General features: G+C 35.8%; 1 pseudogene; it reads left to right on the top strand.

Annotated features, from left to right (window-relative positions):
• Window positions 1-23464: 23464 nt before the first annotated feature.
• Window positions 23465-24718, top strand: LOC124226460 (SH3 domain-binding protein 4-like; annotated as a pseudogene).
• The last annotated feature ends 1570 nt before the right edge of the window (window positions 24719-26288 follow it).

A 26288-nucleotide genomic window follows, 5' to 3' on the forward strand; every position in this document is an offset into this window, starting at 1 on the left:
CTCCTATAACAAAATACTGTAATCCATGTACCTTACAACAACAGTAATTTATTTCCTGCAGTTCTGGAGGCGCTGACTCTGACATCAGCATCACTGGGCTGAAATCAAGGTAACAGCAGGGCACACTCCCTCCAAAGGCTCTAGAGGAAATACTCTTCCTTGCCTCTTCTGTTTCTGATGGCTGCTGGCATTTCTTTGCTTGTGGTACCATCACTTCAATCTCTGCCTCCATAACCACGTTGTTGTCTGCTCCCTCAACTCTCCTTCTGCCTCCCTATTGTAAGGACAATTCTGATTGCATTTAGAGTCACCTACATAATCCAGGATAATCTCCCCTTCTCAGGATTGTTAAATTAATCATATCTGCACAGTCCTTGCCATAAGAGAGCATTCACAGGTTCCAGAGACTAAGATGTGGACGTCACTGGGGGAGAATAACTCAGCAGACCACACAGTACATTCCCACTGGTAGTTGTTTATCTGTTTACAACTTTACTCTTTTTTAAATTAATTAATTAATTTTTTTGAGGAAGATTAGCCCTGAGCTAACATCTGCTGTCAATCCTCCTCTTTTTGCTGAGGAAGACTGGCCCTGAGCTAACATCTGTGCTCATCTTCCTCTACTTTATATGTGGGGCACCTACCACAGCATGGCGTGCAAAGTGGTACCATGTCTGCATTGGGGATTCCAACTGGTGAACCCCCGGCCGCAGAAGCAAAACATGCGCACTTAACCACTGTGCCACCGGGCTGGCCCCAACCTTTACTCCTTTTTAAATTGTTTGAAGATACTTTTGCTGTGATTAAAATTGGGGGTTGATTTTTCACTTTTTTCTTTCTGCTCTTCATTTGTGAATTCATTGTCTTCTGGTCTGTATAGTTTTGAGAAGTCTGCTGCAATTGTTATCTTTGTTCCTCTGTTTATAACGTACTTTTCCTCTCTTGCTGCTTTCAAGAGTTTTATTGTTTTTTGGTTTTCTGAAGCATAAAATAATACATTTAGTTGAGTGTATGGAGGGGTGTGCAATCATGTATTATCTTCCTTGCTGTTTTCCAAGTTTAGTGGATCTGTGGTCTGTGGTATCATTAATTTTGGAAAGTTCACAGCCATTATTTCTTCAAATATTTCTTCTGCCCCATTCTCTGTCTCTTCCACTTTTGGACTTCCAATTGCACTTACCTTGGATCATTTGGTTTTTATTTTTATAATTCTTGGAAGTTCTGCTCTATTTTTATTTTGGTTTTACTCTTTTCTCTCTCTGCGTTTCACCCGTGTAATTTCCTTGATCTATTTTCAGTGCACTGATCCTTTCTTGGCTATTTCAGGTTCAGTGATGAAGCTCTCAAAGGCATTCTTGATTTCTGCTACTGTTATTATTATTAGTTTTATAGCATTTCTGTCTTATGCTTTCTTATATATTCCATCTCTGCACCTGAATTGTCCATCTGATCATTGATGTTGACAACCTTTTTCCACTAGAGCATTTAACATATGAATCATAGCAAAAAAAGTTATGTCTGATAGTTCCAACAAACGTGTTACAGTCAAATTTAATTCACTTGATTATTGCATCTCTTTGGAGTGTGTGGACTTTTAGTGCTCTTTTTAATGCCTTGTAACTTATTGCTGAAAGCTAGACATCTTGTGTAGAAAAGTAGAAACTGAGTTAAGTAGGCTTTATTGCTTGAAATGGACACAATGTTTATTCTGCAAGGCCCTTAATGTGGAAGATTCTGTCAATATAGCCAGGAATATTCTGTGTTTCTATTTTTATTCCCAGTGCACAATAAACTTCATAATCCTCTAGGACTCTCTTGTGTTAAGGGTGTGGGCTATTTTACTACAGATTTTGTCTAAGTATGTGCTTCACCCTCAGTTTTAGATTTTCCCTTTTGTGCTGTATCTTAGAGTTCTCTCCATATGTTTCATCTTTTTTTATCCTTCCCACATACTGGTATCACTTTCTATTTGATGCTTGCTAGCCTGGTAGAAAGGGATGGAAGGGTATTCTTTGCTATTCTGATTACAACTCAGTCTTAGATAGATGTTGCATCTCTTCATCTTGAGGATGGTGCCTTTGTCAATGATCTGGCCCCAAAATTTACTCTGTTGCAGCTGCCATTCCTCTATCCCAGACATGTGCCATGAGGGATGCATTCTCACAGCACATGATGACATCTGCAGAGAGGACACTGAGACTAGGTGTCAATTCTTCTTTTCTGTGGCCTCCACAGTTTCATTAGTCCATTAACAATTGTCTATTAGCAACCCATTAAAAATTTTATAGGAATTCTTACTGGTGTCTAGCAGTGTATACCCCAAATAAGGAATCTTTCCTTGGAGGTGCTGGTCTTATGTTTCAGTTTAGCTGGTTACCATAGGACAACAGATCAAGGATTTCAGAAATGTTGTGAATTTGCAAATAGTCTGTTGTTGTTGTGTTCTTACTGTTGTCATAAGGAAAAAACTGTTTTTTCCAGATGTCTAAATCCTATGGGGAAAGTGTGGCTTTTTTTCTTCTTAAACTGTGAATTTTTCACCCTTACATTTAGCTCTATGATGCATTTTGAATAAATTTTTGTATAGGGTGTGAGTTAAGGATTATTAGTATAATTATTATTATTATTATTGTGTTCACCTAGATATTCAATCACTGCAGAGTCTATTGTTGAAAAGACTGTCCTCTCCCTAGTGTGTTAGTTAGCACTTTTGTCAAAATCATTGGAGCGTATGTGTGAGGGTGCACTTATAACTCTCTATCACAGTCTACTGTTCTAGGAGTCTTTTACTTTTGCCAGGAAAACACCATATTGACTAATATCAATTTGAGTAGCGGTCATATCAGATAATGTAGGTTTTTTTTTTTTTTTTTTTTTTAAGATTTTTTTTTTTTTCTTTTTTTCCCCAAAGCCCCCCGGTACATAGCTGTGTATTCTTCGTTGTGGGTTCCTCTAGTTGTGGCATGTGGGACGCTGCCTCAGCGTGGTCTGACGAGCAGTGCCATGTCCGCGCCCAGGATTCGAACCGACGAAACACTGGGCCACCTGCAGCAGAACGCGCGAACTTAACCACTCGGCCACGGGGCCAGCCCCGATAATGTAGGTTTTTTAATTATTGTCTTCTAAAAAATGCTTAGCTCTTCTAGGCCTTTTAAATTTTCATAGAAATGTTAGAATAAGCTTGAAAAGGTATGCAAAAATCCATCCTGAAATTTTGTATTGGGATTACATTGAACCTATAGACCATTGTGAGGATAGTGATATCTTAACAATAATAAATCTCTGCTCAATTAATTTAATATCTCTCTCCATGTTCATGTCTTCTCTAATTTCTTTTAGTGAGGTTCTGTAGTTTTCAGTGTACAGTTTGTAGATTATTTTTTAAATAGATCTCTAAGAATTATAATTTAATGATATGATTGTATATAATTTTTAAAATATCAATTCCACATTTTTGACCAGTATAAGAGAATTGAAATGGCTTTTGTATATTGACCACATATGTTGCAATCTTGCTAAACTCATCCATTATTTCTATTAGTTTTTTTTGTGGATTCTTTGGGGTTTTCTACTTGGATGATGATATCTTGTCCAAATAAAACAGTTTAACACCTTTCTTTTTTCAGAATAGAAAGATCAATTTTTATTCTCTTTCGTCCTTTTTTTTCAGATGAACATCCTTATGTTTCCATTTCTGTGTAAATACATGATGTTCGCCACCCAAGGACTAATTACAGTCCATCACCACACACATGTGCCTAGCCCCTCCTTTCGCCTCCCCCGTTCCCCTCTGGTAGCCACCAATCCAGTCTCTGTTTCTGTGTTTGTTTGTCATTGTTTTTATCTTTTGTTTATGAGTGAGAGCATATGGTATTTGACTTTCTCCCTCTGATTTACTTCACTCAGCATGATACCCTCAGGTCCATCCATGTTGTCACAAATAGCCGGATTTCATCATTTCTTATGAGTGAGTAGTATTCCATTGTGTATATATACCACCTCTTCCTTATTCATTCATGTCTTGATGGGCACCTAGGTTGCTTCCAAGTCTTGGTTATTGTGAATAATGCTGCGATGAACGTAGGGGTGCATGTATCCTTATGCATTTGTGTTTTCAAGTTGTTTGGATAAATACTCAGCATTGGAATAGCTGGATAGTATGGTAGCTCTATTCTTAATTTTTTGAGGAATCTCCATACTGGTTGTACACGTTTGTTTTCCCACCAGCAAGGTGTGAGGGTTCCCTTTTCTCCACATCCTCTCCAACACTTGTGATTTCCTGTCTTGTTAATTACAGCCATTCAGACAGGCATGAGGTGATATCTCATTGTAGTTTTGATTTATGTTTCCCTAAAAATTAGTGATGTTGAACATCTTTTCATGTACCTGTTGGCCAACTATATATCTTCTTTGGAGAAATGTCTGTTTAGATCTTTCGAGCATTTTTTAATTGGGTTGTTAGTTTTTTAATCATTGAGATGAATGAGTTCTTTAGATATTTTGAATATTAACCCTTTATCAAATATATGGTTTGCAAATATCTTCTCCCTGTCGTTAGGTTGTCTTTTCATTTTGTTGAAGGTTTCCTTTGCTGTGTAGAAGCAAATTTCCTTTAGTCTGATGTAGTCCAATTTGTTTATTTTTTCTACTGTTTCCCGTTCCTGGTTAGACATAGTTCTCGAAAATATGCCGCTAAGACCTATGTCGAAAATCATACTGCCTATGTTTTCTTCCAGAAATTTCATGTTTTCAGGCCTTAATTCAAGTCTTTTAATCCATTTTGAGTTGATTTTTGTGCATGGTTTAAGATAAAGGTCTATTTCATTCTTTTACATGTAGCTGTCCAGTTTTCCCAACACCATTTATTGAAAAGACTTTCCATTCTCCATTGTATGTTCTTGGCTCTCTTGTAGAAAATTAGCTGTCCATAGATGTGTGTGTTTATTTTTTGGCTCTCAATTCTGTTCCATTCAGCTGTGTGTCTGTTTTTCTGCCAGTACCATGTTGTTTTGGTTACCATAGCTTTGCAGTATATTTAGAAGTCAGGGATTATGATACCTCCAGCTTTGTTCTCTTTTCTCAGGATTCCCTTGGCTATTTGTGGTCTTTTGTTTTTCCATATAAATTTTAGGATTCTTTGTTGCATTTCTGTGAAAAATGTTGTGGGACCTTAATAGGGATTGCATTGAGTCCGTACATTTAACACCTCAATTTCCAACATATGTTTCTTTCCTTTTTTTCTCTTTTTGCTCTATTTCAACGGTTAGGACCTTGAGTTACATGTTGAGTAGAAGTACTTAGAGGGGACATTTTTCCTTATACCTAATCTTAGGGAGAAAGCATTATATCTTTAGGCTCTTCAAAAGTCCCTTAGATAGCTGTAATTTTGATTGTATGAATTTTAATTTCTTTCATTGTATTTTTCAGTTCTCTTCTTTGCATTATTTTCAGTTTCTTTTTCTCTCCTGAAATATGTAATATCTTTGCCTATTACAAACAAATTTTCCAGTAAATTTTTAACTTACTGATTGGAGTTGTTTTATATTTTTTGCTTGCTACAATAACTGGTTCAGCTATGATTATTTTTTGATTTACTATATTTTCTCTCCTTTTTGGTTACATTCTTGCTTCTTTGCATGTAATGTAATCTTTTAATTTTTCCAGGCAGATTTTTTGAATGAAAAATGTGGTTGGCGTATGAGTTTGCTTTCTTTGTTTCTTTCTTTTATTATTTGAAAATGGGTGTAAGCTCTTTCTTCTGTCTGGTTAATAGGGCAAGTTGCCAATCCTAGACATTCCACTTAGAGTTAATTTGAGTTCTGTTTGAGCTGCAACTTTAATTAGGATTAATTCCGATGAAATTAGTCAAACTGCCAAATTTTAGAGCTAATGCCTCTTTACTGCTGCTGTAGTGGAGGAGCCTGGAGGGACTTCGAATCTGATTTCTCTCTGCTTTTCAGCACCGCCTATATGGATGGTTTTATAAGAAAACGTGAGACTGAGGACAAAGTTGGAAGAATTTGGGGGCCAAGCAATTGTTTTTGCATACACACTTCTCCAGATTCCAGTTCATCCCAGCAGCTCATCCTGTCACTTATTACTTGGATGATTTTTCCTCAAGCTTTCAAAATAATTCCATCAATAGTGGCCTGTTTCTCCAGCCTCCTCTATCTAGATGAGGTGATAATTGCCAGAAAGGAAAGCTGTCATTGCTTCTTGCTGCCTGTGAAGGGCTTGTTTACTCTCTAGAGTTCAGTTCGTCTAGGCTTTCTCACATCTTCCAGGTTTTCTTGGCCCCACAGAAAAGTATGTTATTTTTATTTGGTCCAGATTTTTCTTTTTGATATCATGGGTACCCCAAATAGTGAAAGCATGTGTATCTTGTTCAGTAGGGGTGTTAGGGGTGTTAGATCTCTAACACCTAGCAGAGAGATTATAAATAATAAATGTTCAAGATTATCATTGTAAAAACTATATGCTTACATAGGAGGTGTGCATTTAATTATATTAAGCAATAAAGCAGATTTCCTACCAAGACTAGTGCAATAAGCATAGTATATATAGATAACAATCTAATAATATTGTGAAAAATAGTCACCAAAAATAATTACCTTTCTCTTTGGCTTTTAAAGTGAACACAATTTACCTTTTAGTGTAGTCACCTTATCCCAGCTCTTACTTCATTTCTTGTCTTTATTCGCTGATATTATTAATACTGTGATAGCATTTTTTTTTAATTTTAAGAATTATATGTTATACCTGAATTTTTTTTTCTTTGAGAATCTGCAAACCAAGAAAGTTCAAAGAAAAACCTGAGATCAGAGGTACAAGAAAGAATAATTAAAAACAAAAAAGGGGAGCGTCATATACTTGAATCTTCACGTTCTAGCAGTGCCACCGACTTGCTCTGTCACTCTGGGCAAGCCATTTAAGAGCTCCGGACCTCTGTTTCCTCAGGGGAAAATATAGTATTCTCAAGTAATCTGTGATGTAAACTCTAGCCACCTGCAGACATGACTACAAGTTTTACTATGTATTGGACATGACTCTGGTCAGAAGTATAACATCATCCTAATTTGCAATTCTTCATTGACTTTTAGGTCTGAGCAACCTCTGCTTTTAAAAATGAGGAGAAATAAAAACTCAAGCTCCTATTAACATGAACAACCTAGATAATCAATAATTTATTTTAAACTCTACTATATTTTCTCTCCCTTGATATAACTTTTCTTTCATGTATAAAATTTGTTATTGAAGGGAGTTATTTATAATATATTTTCATTTATAATTTTCTAATTTGGTGGCCATAAAAGCCAATGAATGTCCCATTATCTTTATCATGGTGCTGTGGGATGACCATTTTCTACCATATTAGACATGAATTTATTTGTTTATAACAAACATGACAATAATTTGAAAAAATGTAGAATATAGGTCATCATTTAATGAATATTTTTTCATCACGGAAAAATACATACTTCAACTTGATGCAATTGTTGAACATTAAGAATATAAGTTAAACTATTAAGAGCTGCATCATCCTTAAAACGTTAGGCACCTCTTGGATGCATAAATAAATGTAGAAATATACATGTTCAGTATATTATCTCATTTAATCCTGATAATAATTCTGTGAGGTCCCTATTGCAACCTCCTTTTATAGATGAAGTGAGACATCATGGACTGAAATAAATTACCAATCATATTGCTAGAAATTTCACAGAGCAAACTAAAGTTCAGTTTGCATCACTGTTCATTATCAAACTTCATTGGAATTCTTTAATTATGTTTGATAAATGCATGTTCATTCTCAGCTTTATTTTCAGATGCTTAACTGTTTGGCAATAAAGTCTAACTTCAGGTTGAACTTTCTCATGCTTAATCTCAGGGGAAATATAAAGGTTATTTGTAAAGTTTGAATAAAATTCTGCTTGCTGATTTTGAATTGAGTAGGAAGAAAAGTGATCACATGTTTAAAAATTGCAATTGTTTATTTTGTGATAAATGATGGATTCCAAAAAAAACAAATTTGCTTTGAAATACGATCCCAATCTACATGATTTCACAGTATGACCTCTTAACTAGCTTCTATAGTTCCTCCAAGAGTCACAAGAATGTAGGAAAGTTAAGATTATATAAACTCTCCCTTTTAGAGTTGAGAAACCTGTCTGTGGACTAGAGAGGTTAAATGGTTAACTCAAGGTCACACAGTTAGTAATTACCGTATTTAAAGAGGAATGAGGATCACTCATTTTTTATGCAACCCTTGTGCTATTTCATCTACATAATGCTTCTTTCATTGTATTTATGCATAGTAATTATATCATTAATCTGATCTATACAGGAAAGCAATAGCAATAATTCAAGTCAAAGCCCCATAGAGACATTTTTAAAATCATAACTTCCAAATGGTTATTGAAACATTCCTTTTTCATTTTGCCTCTGTAAATATAAAGAAAAGTCACGTTCAAAAGATGAATGTAGCCAGGCTTTGCCATGTGGTTATTGCTTTGGTTGTCTCAACAACGTAATCTTATAGAACGATGAAGTTCCAAATGTTACCAAGCAGAGATATTACTGTTTGATTAGACTCTGCTATTACTAAATATTATAACATACCTACTAAGCTGTCACCAGTTTAAAATTTGGTTTGGAATATAACCACACTAAATGCGCTCCATGGCCCCTGTCCTCTCCCTAGATTTTTTCTTTCCTTTTTAAAAAAAAATTTTAAAACTATCGTCTCTTATCTACTTTCTACCATCACTCCTATGTAATTTGTTTTCTCAAAATTTTATTTCCCCCATGTCTATATTTCTAAAGAAAAGTTTTGGTCTCTCTCTTTTATTTTTGTTGAGGAAGATTAGCACTGAGCTATCATCTATGCCCATCTTCCTCCACTTTACAAGTGGGACGCCTGCCACAGCATGGCTTGCCAAGCAGTGCACAGGTCTGTACCTGGGCTGTGAACCGGCAAACCCCAGGCCATGAAGGAGAATGCACCAACTTAACTGCTGCCCTACCTGGCGAGCCCCTCTTTGTTTTTTTAAATCTTTATATATTGCAATTGAAAAATCATCTTTATTATCTTTTAAACATTAAGTCTTTTAGAATTTTCCTCCTTGTATTACTGGCATCAAAATACTCATCATGATTCCATCACAAACATCTACTAGTTTAAGTAGAAAAGAACTTACCTGACATTAGTTTGCTTACAATGAAATTGGAAGAGTTTAAATAATAGTTTAGACAAAAATTCTAAAAAAATTTCCACCCCCAAATTGCACTGCCTCTGTTAAGATTGCAAAAGCCACTCATCATTGCATGAAAACATAATCCAGAAACTTGATCAATTTGGCTTAGAGATAAAATGAGAATGATACCGCTGCTGATGCAGGAAACCTCAACATCGTGAACCTGGGAACCAAAGCACCACATTGCCTCTGCCAATATCTATGGCAGCAAAATCGATACCTGATGCACTTGCCTAACCTTCACTTAACCCAGTTCTGAGTGTAAGTCCTGCCCGAGTAAATCTGATTAACGGTACCTAAATCATAGTTAGAATTTTAACTAAAGGAAAGCTGGGATATGCAGTTGATAGTTTTCTGGGAACTATTGTAGAGAGAAGCACGCTAGTAACAATTTAGAAGGAGAAGTAAGTAAGCCAATCTGCTGCATCCATCAAAGTTCTCTTTGTTTCAGTGTTAGACTCATTTCTGACTGCTTCCTCTACTTGCTGTCACCCTTGGTCCTATAAGACATTAAATCCTACACATCCTTCTCTTATCAAATCTCATATCTACCAGTTTCTTCCAACTCTACTTCTCTTTAATTCCTTTTTAACTTATTCCCATACTATTGCAAAAGCATCTTTACAGGCCTTTCAATTCTAGAAGTTTCTCCATATAGTAATTTTGCTAAAATGCCCCTAAAGCATCTTTAATGATTAGCCATTTTCAAAGAAATCCAACTATGGGAATGGTAGCCTGACTTCTACTCACATTGGATAGCTACCTCTCATTTGTCTGCACGTGTATGTCAGATGCAGTACGGGATGTTCCGTGGTCGTGAGCCTCGTGACCTTGCATCCTCCCTGCGTCTATTCCTTTAGCTTTAAAATCCCTCCTTGCCTCTCTTTGCCACATGGACAAATTCTCCAGGGCTCAACTCATATGTTCTTTTCTTCATAAAATATTTCCTGACTCTAACGGGAAGTAATCATTGCTTTGTGAGCACCCAAGGTTACTTAACTGGTTTCTTGCCTTTTGGATTCACTTAACTTTGATTTGTGTTTTACATATTTACATATTATTATTTAATTTATTTACCACGTCCAAATCGGTGTTTAAAAATCTAACCTTCATACAAATTCAAGATTTTTCTTGAATGAATGCATAAATAAATAAGTAGATGACATTGCATAAATAAAGTAACAGATGTCATGTAAGAAGATCATGAACACACACCATCCTTAAGTTAGAAATTGTGAAGGGCCTGATATTGTAACCTACTAGCAAGCTAACAAGTTAGCCTACCACAGGTTTAATACATTTATTAACAGAGGGACATGATACTCCTGAATTAGAGACACAGAAAAGAGAAGCCAGAGAAACATCTTGCACTGATTCCTAGCACACCAATGTAATATAATATTTCACAAGTGCCATCTTGATTTTGTTGTGACATCATAGCTAAAACTTCTCCACTTCTCTTCACAGGCAGTTTGCTACGTCCCAGCCCTTCTGCTGTCAGGCTCCAGCACTCCTGGTTTACAATATACACATAGCCAATTACCAGAGGCCCCCAAATACCTAACAGCCTGATGGCCCCTTCTTCCCTGAGCCTGGGGTGTTATAGAGTTATGTATCATTCTCTTTGATTTAATAAACTACACCTATGAGAAACCTAAAAGACTGGATCTTGAGGCCTTGAACCTTATACTTTCATTCTCAAAGTACGGAGGGAGTGTCTATAGAGAAATAAACAACTAACACTGATAATCTTGCAATATTTCCCTATAAAGTGAAAGCAAAATCTGTTTCAAATTTGTATAGACTCATGCACATGAAATTTAGGGACTTCTGGATAAAGAACTTTATGCCATTGTGCATTTTCCCTTTAGATATTTTATTAAAAGATGATTTCATCAAGAAACACATATAAAAATCAATTTATGTTACCACAGAAACATTTTGGACTTTACATTTTAACAACTCTGCAGTAACTACACAATATCATTCCATGTAAAATGAATGTCTTGTTCTCATCCAGCTCAGAAAACTCACGTGATGCATTTTCCTTGATAGTTTTTTGTTACATATATTTTAATCTTATAATTTTAATGATTTTGAATGGGCCTCATTGGGTGTGCTTTTCCTTTCCTTCAGTAATCAATGGGTTGTGGTTTTGTGTAAAATAAAGTAGTCTACCACTGAGGCAAAGGTTTTGATTGTCCCAGTAATGCTGTACGCAGTACCTCCCTCCTATATTTGTCAGCTATTGCAAAATGCCATAGACTGGGTGGGTTCAACAACAGACATTTATTTCGCACGGTCTTGGAGGCTGGAAGTCCAAAATCAAAGTGCTGCTAATTCAGTTCCTGATGAGGGCCCTCTTCCTGGCTACAGACAGCTGCCTTCTCCCAATGTCCCAACTTGGTTGGGTCCTCCCATTTAGGAGCTCTGATCTCCTCTTCTTTTTCTTATAGGGGCACTAGTCAGATCATAAGGGCCCCACCTTCATGACCTCCTCTAAACCTAATAGCTTCTCTAAGGCCCTAACTTCAAATGCTATCACTCTAAGGGGCTGGGGCTCCAACATATTAATTTTGGAAGGCCACAAACATTGGGTCCATAACACCTCCCCAGTGTTGACTTGTACTGCATGTGGAACCTTCACTCATGCTTGTGTTAGAAAGTACTGGAATAAAGGAGAGGATAGTTTGTACAGATCAGCATGCTAATATTAACGAAATTCTGCCTTTGATGCATCAAATTTCTGCCCTCAGAATGGCGGTTGTCGGTCCCTCTGCCTCCCTGCTCTTGTCACTGTGGATTCCACTCCTCACCCCAAGACACTGACTCCTGCTGAAGCCCACCCATCACATCTCTCCTCTTCCCATCATTCTTCTTTTTGATCTATATTGGATTTTGTCACATCTTAGATTTTATGTTTTGCATCGACTAGTCTTCTGCTTTATTTTCACTTTGAAAGTCTATTTTGATAATATTTGTCTTAAATTTATTTTAGAGAATCCAAATAAATACATTTACCTACAATATTTTGGCTATTGTGCAAGGCACAAGGAAAATATGAGAAATGCACCCTACCTTCCTTCAAGGTTTACAGACTATTTTCAGTCTAATCAATAAATGAGCAATTATAAAAACAGTGAACAGGTGCTCCATTAACTAAGTTAATTGTATGAGATGGAAGCACAGCACACATGAATCCCATGTAGGTGGAGGGGAAAGGGAGATTTCCCAGAGAAAAACTAACTAGAGAAAAGCTAAATGATACAGAACCTAAAACTAAGATGGAAAAACCCTGAAACTGGAAAAAGTCAGGGCTACATAAGTAGGGAACAAAAGTGCCAGTGAGGAAGACAAAATAAAAAGTCAGAAAAGAGTGAGAGCTGGTACAGTCAGAATATGCAGTACTTGTAATAAGTGTCAGGATCTGAGACTAGACATTTAGGAAGAAATAGGACATTAAAGTTACTCACATGTTATTCTAATGTGTTTGTATTGATCCTGTAGGTTTAAGTATAATCTTGAAGAACTCTGTATAGAGGAATGACAAAATCCTGTCTGTTGACTTCCGTCAAGGACATTAAGTTTAAAACACCTTGTAATATCAAAAGAGACAGGTCCAATGGACAACCGCATGTATGGTTCTGGCGCTGAGGGCTGTCCTAATGATACGTGTTTACTTTTCATGAGTATGTTTGCCTTGTTGAAGCTATGGATATCTGTAAACTTACAATGGAAGAAGCGCTTAGAATGAAAAAAAGGCTGGCAGCATGAACTCTAGGGGAAATTAACTTCACGTCCCATCATCCCATAGTATAAAATGCAAAATTCTGTCCATGTATTTATTCACACTTTTATGTAATTTCTAATATTCTTTTTTGACTCCACAAATAGAATGTACCCTCTCCTTCAGGATATTTCCTCTAAATTCCTTTTCTAAAAAGACATTTTAAGAAAAATGTTAAAATTATGTCTTTCATTATAAAATCTTACCTTTTCTCCTGCTGAAAGTTTTCCTCATTATGTCATCATATTTGGCTTCTAATTATTACACAGTTTCTGGATTTGTCAGACCTTACAGTTCTGATACCAGGATAATTTATCTCCTGTTCCAATCATTGAATGAGCTCTCCTATTCTCCACCTTAAGGAGCAAGCAGAAGACAAGCATTCAAAATGAAAAAAAGAGGACTCAGAAGTGACACAGAAACCAGGGTTGCTTGAACTAAAAGGATGAGCAAAGCTGGTCCTTCAGAATGGTCAACTAAGGGAAGTGATGATAAAAGAGTCCACGGATAACAGTGTTAAGAGGTCACCAATGAAAGTGACTCCAGTGGAGTCTTATTGGTCAAAGGCAGGCTGTCGTAGACTGAGGAGTGATCTGGATAAGGCAGTGAAGACACTTCATATAGACCAGTCTCCCAAGAAACTTACTTGTGGGAAAGGCTAGCGAGAAATGGCAGAGGTGGGGGACTTTAGGAGTAATGGTTCAAGGTTTTGTTTGCTGTGCTCGAATTTAGAGTTTTGTTTCTCTGCTTGTTTGCTTGTCTCACCATTTGTTTTCCTTGATATGGGAAGACAGTTCAATATGTTAGCAATGTCCAGTTGTTGCAGATGGCTCAGAGAGAGTTTATTGGTATATTGAGATATTTGAGTTTCTTTTTGGTTATTTCCAGTTCCATAAATTGTTTTTGAAATCTGGGATTTATAGAATAAGGTTATCTTTAGACAATAGTTTAGCTTTATTTTTTTGTTTTCTGTTAATTGTACACCTTTTTCAGGCTGACGTTGTCTCAATCTATCCACAATGCTGGAGTTCTCAAACATATATCATCGATATTAGTTGCAGTTCCTATAAAGAGCTGTGAAATTTTGGGGGGAGGGGTTGCTCAGACATATTATACAAAAATTTATACCATTTTTGATTTGCATACATAATATACGGGCGTGAACAGTTTGTCTAAATGTTTATATACATCTGCATGTAATATATACTTCTGAGTCAATGCATAAAATATCCAATTTAGCAGCTTTGCAAGACATTTACAAACTGAGAAAAATTGATGACTAGCATATTTGAATGTTCTTTTAATATTATTAGATTATGATGATTTTAGAAATATGACTTCTGACAAAGAATTGTAGCAATTGAATATCGTGCATAGTAGTTTGTTTCATTATTAGACATTGTCCTGTTTTTATTGAGCATATTGAAATATAGCAAATTAAAGTGATCTTGCTTCTTTGGGAAAGATCTACTGATTATTACTCATGTTCAAGTTCCAAGTGCTTATCATTATTACAGTACTTGATGAATGCAGATTTGAAATGCAAAGTGATAGTTGGTTTGAAATGATGAAATGAGACAGGCACTTATATTCATATTTACTTATATGTCTTTACCTATTATGCAATAAACAGCATAGTAAATTTTGCTATTTTGGCATTTTGTCAGGAGTATTTTTGAGATTTTTATGTGGCAACTAATAACATTCTAGAAAACAGTACAATTAATTTTGTGTATTTTGGTAAATCTGCTTATCTTTATAGTGAGAGCAGCTATAATTAAGTTTGAAAATTGCCATACCCCTTGCAGTTATGGTTGCAAACAAGTTAGTATTCATTCATAGTCAATAAATGTTGACAGAGACCTGGGAATAATCAGAAGAAACAGCATATGCTCCCTGCTTTAGAAGAATTTGGTCTATTAGAGGAGACAGATCTGTGAGCAAGTAATTGCCGCTCTACAGGCTGTGAACAAAGTGCTGTGGAAGCCATAGAAGGAGACAGGTCTGCCTCGGTCAGAACGTCGGAGGAGTTAGCAAGACGGGATTTATAAAGGTGTAATAGTTTAGTTGGGTCATAAAGATGAATAACAGGAATTTACCTACAGTGAAGAGAGGAGAGGACTATGAAATGACCTATTTACCATAATTTGAAGGACATGGAAAATATCTCCAGAATCATAAGGTACCTTCACTAATAGTCTGCCGTGGTAACCAAAATTTCAAAATTAGAAAAATTATATCCCTTATGAAACATTATTTTTATAAACTTATATCAAAATTACGTTCCAAATGTTGAAAATATATAATATATCAATATTATTTCTTTAAACCATTTATAGTAAGAGTGACTTTTATCAACTTAATAAGTAATAAAAAGTAGAGTAGATGCCAGGTCTAATTTTTCAAAGATGCCATATCAGTAAGGAAAATATTATAAGGGACAAAGATTATCACTTATTTTTGTAGGAATTCATCAACTAGTATTGAAATAAATTATTGTTCACAAATCTAGAAAACAAAAATTTAACTAAAATATTTATGCAAATAAGTCACATGAATAGTTTCTTTTAATTTCAAAGTTGTCAGATTGAAAAGTTGTGACATTGTAACGAAAAGCTGGTTTAAGTGAGTGCTCAGTATAGTAATATAAAGTTATATCTTCAACAGGTCTGTCGTATGAAACATAAAAATATGAATCAAATAAACGCAATTCCAAGTTATGCTGAAAAAAAGAAATAATACAGCCTACCTTAAAAATGTGACTCTAATTGCGAAAACTGCTTTGTACTTTTAAAGGGAATCAGGGCATGCAAAAGGAGCGCTGTGTGTATGGAATTTATAATTAGTATATATTCATTTGCCAAATATCTTGTTTTAAATCAGCCTTAAAATGACTTAATTGCATTTTTTTTGCAAAATGAAATCTTCTTCCATAAACATGGAGAGGATTTTCTTTGGCAGTGTATATGGAAGAATCTAAGAAATGCCACGCACAATTAGACCAATCGTCCAGCTAGTCTGGGATTCTGAATATGACCTGGATGATATCCATATCACATCTTTTTTATTACAATCTCAACTATTAGTGGTATTGTATCAAGTATATTATTTTCCTACCAACATGTTAGGCGTCTATGTCCTACTATTTTATATACTCATGTAGTTGTAGCTATCAATATCAAATATAAATACAGATGCAGAAATACATACATGCAGATATACAGAATAGGGAACTATATAATTTATCACCCAATTCAAGTTGCATAATAAACTACATATCAAATGTGAAAACACATTAGATAATGAGTCCCTATTATTAATTATGCCACTTACACTTAGGAAGTTTGAAAAGGGTGATCTCACAACTCCCCATAGTACTAAACGGGAGACATAATCCGGCGCACCACTAGGCTAAAACCTTTTTATATTGATGATAAATCTTAAAGTACATTCACTGGCTTAGTTATGTAGAAATAGCAAGATTCGACGTTCATAATATGAAATTTTATAGTCTAAAATTAATCATTCCTAGTTTAACGACAGAAGAAAATTATATAATATATGTTACAAAACAACTAAAATCAAGAAGAATTGTAATAAAATCATAGATATATTTTCAAACAGGTCACATGTACCATATCTATTATGTATACTTTGGGATAGTATGAATCCAAGAAGTGTGTTTAGGGGGGTGGAGGGGTGCTAGGCTTTTGGGAAAGACAGGGAGAATCAGTGACCTAAAGTTGAAGTGGCTCCTATGTATAGCATCCCTTTGTGGTTTTCCAGCAGCAGGCAGCTGAGTGTAACACGACCAAGAAAAACTGAGCGACGAGAAGAGCTTTAGAAAATGAAGGGGATTCCAGGAGAACGGACAGAAAGGTAACCCTGACTTTCGGTAACCTTTCATATAAAGTCACCTGAGACACAGATTGGAAGACAGAATAGTTGACTCGATTCTTTTCAGTTAAAGTCAATATATCATTAAGAAGAAATGCTTAAAATATGGATTAGTAAGTATCATCAAAACACTAGCCAGAAGCCCCTTTAATGCATTAAGAAATCTTTCAGAAGTAAGAAGAAACTTTCACACATCATAATTTTTACTAATAACCACCATTTTTTATTTCTTGAACTCTCCAAATTGGTTTTCTTTTGGACCTTGAAAAATCAATTAAAAATAAGACCAGAATTTGCAAATGATGCTGTTTAATGTGGAAGGGCATGGGGAAATTTCCATGGCATGTTGTTAATTACAAAATTAAAAACATAAATAAAGTGTCTTCTGCAATCTTCCTTGCCTCCTATTGCAATGGGAATGTGATCTTGCTTCTACCAAAGACAAGTCCTTTAACTTGTGTCCTGGATCCCAGCTGATCTTACATCCCATGGAATTATGTCCTACAGTTATCCCCTCCTTCAACTGTAACATTGCCTCCTCCTTTCCTCTGGCCCATTTCCATCAGCATACACATGTACTTGCAAAGATGACCTCTATACCATTTACTCTTGCATCTCTCCTGCCCGTCGTCTGATTCTACTATCCTGCTAAAATTGTTTATGTCAGGGTCATCAAATACGTCCTTGCACAACATTGTACTTGGGTACATACTTTTCTTAACTGCCTTTCTGTCACAGTCTCATTTGCTATTTTCTCCTTCTGTCACAAAACTCTGTAATATCGGAGCATCTGAGAGCAGACCTAACTTTTCTAATGTGTGTGTTTCTTCTCTGTTCTTAGGTGATGACATCCAACCCAATGGCTTTAAATATCTATTTGCTGGTAAATGTTATTTTGGCATCTTTAGTCTTGATCTCTCTTCTGATCTCGAGTTTCTTATATTCATCATCCAACTCAAAAAAAATTACTCTGAATATCAAAAAGAATCTTAAGCATAATATATTCAAATTAGAACTCTCTTTTCTCCTCCCAAAACCTGTTCCTTTTCTACCCTTCATCTCAGGGGTCTCAAGTGAGACTGACGCCAAGGACCATGAGTCATTTGTGATTGAACCTTTTCCCTCAATAACACCCTCCCACAATTCACATCTAATCCAACAATGAGGAGATGCATATCCTAAATTTCCCACTTTCTCTGTCTCCAGATTTCCCCAGGCTACCTCAACTCTCACTTGTCTTGCTGCAATAGCATTCTAACTCTTATTCCTGATTGTAATTCCACCCCTTCTATCAATTTAGCAGGCAAAATGTGGTTTTACAATTATAAATCAGATCATATGATCCCTGTATCTTAAAACAATAAACTTATAAAACCAAATAGTTTCCCATGACCTTCGTGACTGTAAATGTCTGTGTACCACCCCCCCTCCAAATTCTCCCGTAGTGTTCTCCTTTGTTCGATATGGTACAGCTGCATCAGACTGCCCCTCCTCCCTCTCATCAGATTATCCAGGGTCTTCCCATGACTGGTTCTTTCTTCTCATCCGTAGCTCATCTCAAAGAAGACATCTGAGAAGCCTTCCCTAGCCTCATTCTCTAAGAGCCTTTCCACATCTTCCTACTTTGCTCACTCTCTGGCACACACTTGTTTCTTATTTCCTCCTTAACACCTATACTAACATTGCTTATTCATTTGGTTTTATATATAGTGATATATTCTGTATACTTCCTCCTCTCACCAAAGTTTGTTCTATGAGAAAGAAATTGGTAATTGGGTTCTCGTTACATCCTTAAGTTCAAAAACAGCATAGCACAAACAGACACTCTGAAAATGTTATCAACTTAAAAAAAATAGATAAAATATAAATGTAATCTGCTTAACTTCATAAATGCCTAGTAAACACTGAAACAATATATAAATAATTCTATGCTTTGTTATTTTTTTATGGATAGCTAATGAATTTTTTGCTTTTTGTTTTTCAGAACCCTTGAAATTTTATAGAATAAAAACATAATAACTTGGGGGCCAGCCCGGTGGTGCAGCAGTTAAGTGTGCACTTTCCATTTCTCAGTGGCCCGGGGTTAGCAGGTTCAGATCCCAGGTGTGGACATGGCACCGCTTGGCAAAAGCCATGCTGTGGTAGGCGTCCCACATATAAAGTAAAGGAAGATGGGTATGGATGTTAGCTCAGGGCCAGTCTTCCTCAGCAAAAAGAGGAGTATTGGCAGCAGTTAGCTCAGGGCTAATCTTCCTGAAAGATAATAATAGTAACAATTTTATGCAGCTTAATAAAAATAAGTATTAACAGATTATCCTACAGAACATTTGCAATTCAAAAACTAAGTGACAAAGATCTGTTCTAGGTCTGATATGGTGGCATAACATGAGCAAAGCACTTTGCAAGACAGCTCGGCAGTTTTTTACAAAGCTAAACTTACACAACAGCCTAATCTGCCATTCACTCCTAGATATTTACCCAAGAGAAATAAACTCATATGTCTACACAAAAACTTGTACATGAGTGTACACGGCAATTTTATTTTGTAATAATTAAAAACTGAAAATAAAATTCCATTAACAAGTGAATGGATAAACAAATTATTATAAATGCATAAATGGAATCTTACTCAACAAGAACAATGAATCACAACATGAATGAATGTTAAATCATTATAATGAGTGAAAGCTCTAGACAAAAATGTATATATAGTATTTCATTGCACTCATGTAAATGTCTAAAAAATACAAACTAACCTATAATGGCAGAAGACCAGTCAGTGATTGCATAGGGACAGAATGAAAAAGCACGAGACATTGTCTAGTGTGATAGAATTTTATCTTGATTGGGATTCTGGTTCCATAGGTGTGTACACATGTAAAACCTCATCCAATTATACACTTTAAATACATACACTTTATTGTCACAACTATTCTGTAATAAAATTATAAAAAATGGATAAAACCTACGGGGAAAATAATTTATCTTCTTGGTGTTTCATTAAGAAATGCTTGAATTGAAAATAAACTTCAAGAGAAAACTACTCATTATTCATGCTAATGCATGTACCAAAAGACCATGGTGATAAGTATTTATGACCCATACACACTTTTTGTGTTAGGTACATATTCCCACTTTCATATGACTGTGGTTTTACTCCAAGAATCTTTTTTCACTGTCAAGTGATCACACTTTAATACAGTGATAGTAACTTGTTCTTCAGTCAGGAGAAAAGTATATTTTCTATTTAAAGTATAGTTTTCTTGCCCTCTGAGTAATTTGCATTAATTTCTCATTGACAGCTTGATTCCAGCTGCCATCATCAATTCCAAAAAGAAATTATTTAGATAGAAAAGCTCTAGGCATATAAGTATTTTAAAAATTATAATTATTTTAAAAAGTCTGGTAAATTTGTGTAAGCAAAGGACACATTCAGTACTTTCTCAAAACATTACAGTTTTCATGAAAGTATTTGCTTAATATATGGTGCTCTAAAATAGTACTTCATACAAGTGTAATTACTTTCAATTAAATTTGTGTTCATATTTTTCAGCACCACATCGTAGACAAAACATATTAAAGTAGAATCCTGGCTATAAAGGATCTTGCAGTGAAACAGTTGAAATAAAAGAAGCAGTAACATCATTAAAATTTTAAAATCACATAACGTTCGCTTGTGAACGGCTTTAGGAGGTCATGTTTATTCATCCATTCATCAGATCACACTGCTCTCTGCTGAGTACACTGCAAGGCAACAGGAATACAAAGATGAGACGCCAGCACCTCTGCCTTTTTATGTTGGCAAAAGAATGCATATGAAGTTACTAATTATAATAATAAAGGTGAAAAAATCTGTGAGAAACAGCTGAGCATGAGATTAAAAGTACAGGATTTTTGGGGATAAGAAAAATCTGAATTTCTATCGTAGCCCTAATACTTTGGGGAGGTTACTTGACAGGTCTAAACATCAATTCCCTACCTTAAAAATGTGACAAATGATACCTTCCTCACCAGTTTAGGACTAGTGAGGAAATGCCTGCTCTTACCCAGCCCTTGGCACATAGGAAGAGATTGATAAAATTTTATCCTTTGTGGTCTGTAAGATTTGGAAAGGAGAAATTGTTTAGTAATTTGTACTTACACAGTGCTAGCCTTATAGAATGGGCTCTATAAATACTTGTATCAGGTATTATGAACAAGTAGATTTAGAGATGTTTAAATTTTTTTTTGGTTGAGGTATAACTTACATACAATAATGAGGGCTAACCTTAACTATGCAACTTGAGTTTTTAAAATACAAATCAATATACTTGTTGAATCACAAACTAGATGAAGATATAAAACATTTTCAAAATCCCTAGTCTATTTTGTACACTCTGCACTCAATAACCTCGAAAGACACTGTTTGTTCTTTTTCATCATAGACTACTTTTCTCAGTTTGTAAAATTCGTGTAAAAGCCATCATATAGTATGCAATCCTTTATCCCATCTTTTCTTATGACATCATGTCTGTAAGAGTCACCATGTTGTCAGATGAGGCAATAGTTCACTCCTTCTCATTGTTTTCAAATTTTTCACTGTTTAAATATCTATTCTATTGATGGAAAAGTAAATTCTTTATAAGTTTGGATTCTTACTGATAAAGTTTCTTTGAGCATGCTTTTATTTGTCTTTTGGTGATATAGCCACTCATTTCTCTTGGGAGCATATCCAATAGTAGTATTGGCAGGTCACGAGGCACATGTATATTTAGCTTTAGTAGATATTCCCCAAAAGTTTTACAAAATAGGTGTACCAATTTATACTCCTGGCAGATATTAGCACCTATGAATGTTCCCAATGGAGGGACATTTTAACTGAGCAGATGTTCACTGAAGAGGTGACGAGCAGACAGTTCTAGCCAGAGGTAGCAGAGAAAATGCATTCCGAGAAAGACTCAGTATGTGCATCACAGAGAAGTATACGGTAGATTGGCATCCACAGGGTTGAGTAAATGGGCATGTCTTGAGCTGAAGGTTTAAGTATGTTGATGTGGGAAAAAAGACTTGAAAAATGTGATGTATACATTTTATTAATCAAGACACTGAATTTTGAAACACACAAAACATTAAGTCTTAACAAAGTCACTTAGCTGTGAAGAGAGATGTTTTCATTGTTCTATAGTAGCTCTCCCTGAGGTGTGCATGAAGAAATACTAAGTCCACTAAATATTCATAAGTGTTTCGTGAAACAGGACTATACTATCAAATGCAGTTAACACATGCTAGCATTCTGGGTTATACAAAGTTATAAAGGTTTCATTATCATATGACTTCTCAGAGCGTTGATACACTCCGTTAGGAATCTCCACGAAGGCAACAGAAGACAGCCTTTACAAAACTTATTAGATTGAGAATTTTCCCATCACCAGGTGTCTGGTAAAACAACTCACTTTAAACCTATATTTATCTGTGGAAGGAAACACTTATTGGCCTAATTCTTGTCTCTACCTCCCCCAACCTTTTACTCTTTAATGCTTTACAGCTACAATTTAAGTATCTATCATTTTTACAATTAAACGGATGAAGAAAAGACTAAAGCAAATTTTGTCAAACGTTTCCAAGTTATTTAGTAGACTTTAATGGAAGAAAATATCACCCTAAAGAATGTGGAAGGGGGAGGTGCTTGACAAAAAGACTACGAGGCAGGCGTGGTGGTAGTGATTGTCTTAACTAATGGAAGGTTTTGGAAGATGAAAAGATTATTGTGTGGAAAAAAAAAAGAATATAAGTTAAGGAATAAATACAAGAAATGTTAAAGAACTATGAGCAATTCAGCTTGGCTCTGGTGTTGGAAAGATAGACTTAAAAAAGAAAATCTCGAATGCTGAAATTGGAATCCTATGCGTAAGATCAGTATGAAAATGGAATCATGCCACTTTTCTGAGTTGAGCAGGATAAGACTGGAGCTGCGTGTATGTGAGAATTCACACTGAAGATATATTTGTCAATGGGAATACAAAGTTCATAACACTGAAATATTCTATCTGAGTGCTTTAAATGTATAATTGAGGTAGTGGTGATGAGAAGATAAATCAAGGGGCATCTGTGATAGAGGTTTTCAGGGAAAAATCCAGAGTCCATGGAAATAAGATGAAAGAGAAAGGCAGCAAGAAAATGTGTCAGACCATGACTATCAAACTTAAAATATTTGGAACTGTATTTGGTATGAATGGAACTTTAGGAATAAGATTATTTTGAAGGAAATATTATCATTTTGGTTGTCATTTAGTTGAGAGATGACTTGCATTCAAGTGGAGTTTTTCAAAAAGAAATTGGAGTGGTAGAACTGAGACTTGAAAGAGAGTTGAGGTTTGTTGAACTTTGATCCATTTATATGAGATGGTAAAAGCCATTGGAATGGATGTTATCATTGAGAGTAGATATGTAGAAAAGGAAAACAATATGTCAAAGAGTAGAATTTATTTAGGGAATGGGTGAAGAAAGAAATTAAGGAAGAGAATATAAAAAAAAATAAAAGAAGTATATGAAAAATCAGGAGGTCTAAGCCAGTGAGCAAGGAAAAAATGTGAGAGGATTCCAGACACAGCTAAACAATGTGAGTCACCTAGAATTCCCCGTCACATCCAACAACCTCAGTGAGCTCTTGGACTTCACATTGAGGCTTGAATGGAGGATGATTGGGAGGCCATCAGGAGCCAGTTTTGCATGCAAACTCCTCAGCCACTACCTCTAAGTGCCATCAAGCTGTCTAGGCAAATAAGTTTATCAAGAAGAACTAAATTGAAAAAAATAAGTTTGTCCCCATTTACCACCACAACTAAGTACCCAACTTCTCAGGATCACCCAATGTCAAGTTTCAAGTTTGGCAAGTTACCCAAGACCATGATGAGGCAGAATAAAAACTAGTAACTTCTAGTTAGTAGTAAACTAACTTTACTTCTAGTAGTAAAGTAGGAAAACATGATTGCTCTGCTCGGTGGATAGAAGACTACCTGAAAGGAGAGGGGTAGAAGGTCAGGGAGTTGGCAGATAGGCTAGTACCAAAGGAAAATGAGTTCGCATACACAAACATGTGCTTGTAGTCAAGAAAATCAAGCTGAGCTTTTCTTCAGGAGGAAAGCATCTCTGTGCTGGGGCAGCAGATTCTGGGACAGTGAAAGTTTCTCACCCATAATTACATTTCCATGAGGATCTCGCTCACGGAGAAGATCAGTAGCTGGTGATCTTTGCAGATGGCCCGGGTTATCTGAATCTACCTCTCACCATGTTTTTTGCTGGCAGAATTGGATACGGAGCCCAAGTGGGTGGCATCTGTTTTAGAAAAGTTGAAGAAGGGCTGTAACAATACTAAGAACAAAGACAGAAAGCCTTTTCAGAAGGAACTAATGATGACCTTACTGAATGGACTGCCACAGACAGGGGAATTTGTGCCCCTGGCCACAGTAGTTGAGGTGTCTTAGAGCTGAGGGATCTGGATAAAAAGTTTGCCAAGAGCTCCAAGAAACAAATGGATGCTTATGACTCTCCCCAGGAGTGGAGCAGCGGACAGAGAATCCATATGGAAAACAGCTAATGGCTTCTCGCTAACATAGGACCATCAGACAGGGAACAGCTTCTGGGATATCATTCAGGAGTTACACATCAGCTTGGACGAGAGAAAAGAGCCTATCCCAAGCACTGAAAACACCTCACAGAAACTCTGATCACGATAAACTTCCTGGAGATTCTTAGTGTGGCCAACTTCAGCCCTGCAGATCACAGTGACTTTGGGATCTGAACTGGATCCCTCACACCTCCTGCCATCTGGAGCATTCATCCTTTTTCTGTGTTGAAAGTCCATCATTTGCTCAGATAGACTTCAGGGTGCTCCTAGCTGGACCCACAGCCCAGGAACCAAACACATGCAATTTTTTTTTCTTTACTTACTCTTTTGGTGAGAATACTTAAGATCTAACCTCTTAGCAAATTTCAGCTATACAACACAATATTATGACTATAGTCACCTTGCTGTACATTAGATCCTCAGAGTTTATGCATCTTGTAACTGAAAGTTTGTACTCTTTGACCAGCTTTTCCCATTTCACCTACACGTAAGCCTCTGGCAACCACAATTTTACTCTGTGTTTCTATGAGTTCGACTTTTTACTTTTTTAGATTCCACATATAAGTAATATCATCCAGTATTTGTCTTTCTTTACCTGGCTTATTTCATTCAACATAATGCCCTGCAGGTTCATCTATGTTGCCACAAATGGCAGGATTTCCCTCATTTTTAAGACTGATTGATATTGTATATATGTGTATATATATATATACATATATAAAACACATTTTCTTTATCCATTCATCTGGCGATGGAAACTTAGATTATTTTCATATCTTGACTATTGTGAATAATGCTGCAATGAACACAGGAGTTGAGATAATGTTTCGAGATAGTGATTTCCTTTCCTTTGGATGTATACCCAGAAGTGGAATAGCTGGATCATATGGTAGTTCTATTTTTAATTTTTTTGAGGAACTTCCATCCTTTTTTCCATAGAGTCTGTACCAATTTACCTTCCCATCAACAATATACAAAATTTCCTTTTTTCCACATCCTCGCTAACATTTGTTATCTCCTGTCTTTTTGATAATAGATGTCTTAATAGATGTGAGGTGATATCTCATTGTGGTTTTGATATGCATTTCCCTGATGATTAGTGATGCTGAGTATCTTTCCATATATCTGTTAACCATTTGTGTCTTCTTTGGAAAAATATCTATTCAGATTCTTTGCCCATTTTTTAATCATATTATTGTGGGGGATTTTTTTGGTATTAAGTTGTAAGAATTCCTTATATATTTTGGATATTAAAACTCCTAGAAGAAAACATAGGGGTAAGCACATTGACATTGGTCTTGGCAATGCTTTTTGGATATGACACCAAAAGGAAAGGCAACAAAAGCAAAAGTAAACAAATGTGACTACATCAAACTAAAATATTTCTGCACAGCAAAGAAAAAAATCAATGAAAGACAACCTGTGGATTGGGAAAATATTTTCAAACCATAAATTCAACAAGGATTTAATATTAAAAAAATATAAGGAGCACTTACACATGCAATTTTCCATCCTTTTCCATCATGGGAGAGGCTGAAGGGATTTACTGCTGCAAGTCTCTGCAAATCAAATCTCTTTCTCTTGGTTAAGTATAAATTTAAATCCGAAATGAAATTTTTTTAAGATATGCTGGAATTGGGGCACTTGAGAAAGTAGCTAGCTAATATTTTTAGTGAACCATAAAGGCAAAATTAACAAGCAAAAATATTCAGTGAGGGAAGATGCTGTTGACGTTTTCATGCTG

This window comes from Equus quagga, chromosome 15 (assembly GCF_021613505.1).
Source record: "Equus quagga isolate Etosha38 chromosome 15, UCLA_HA_Equagga_1.0, whole genome shotgun sequence".
NCBI classification, from domain to species: Eukaryota; Metazoa; Chordata; class Mammalia; order Perissodactyla; family Equidae; genus Equus; species Equus quagga.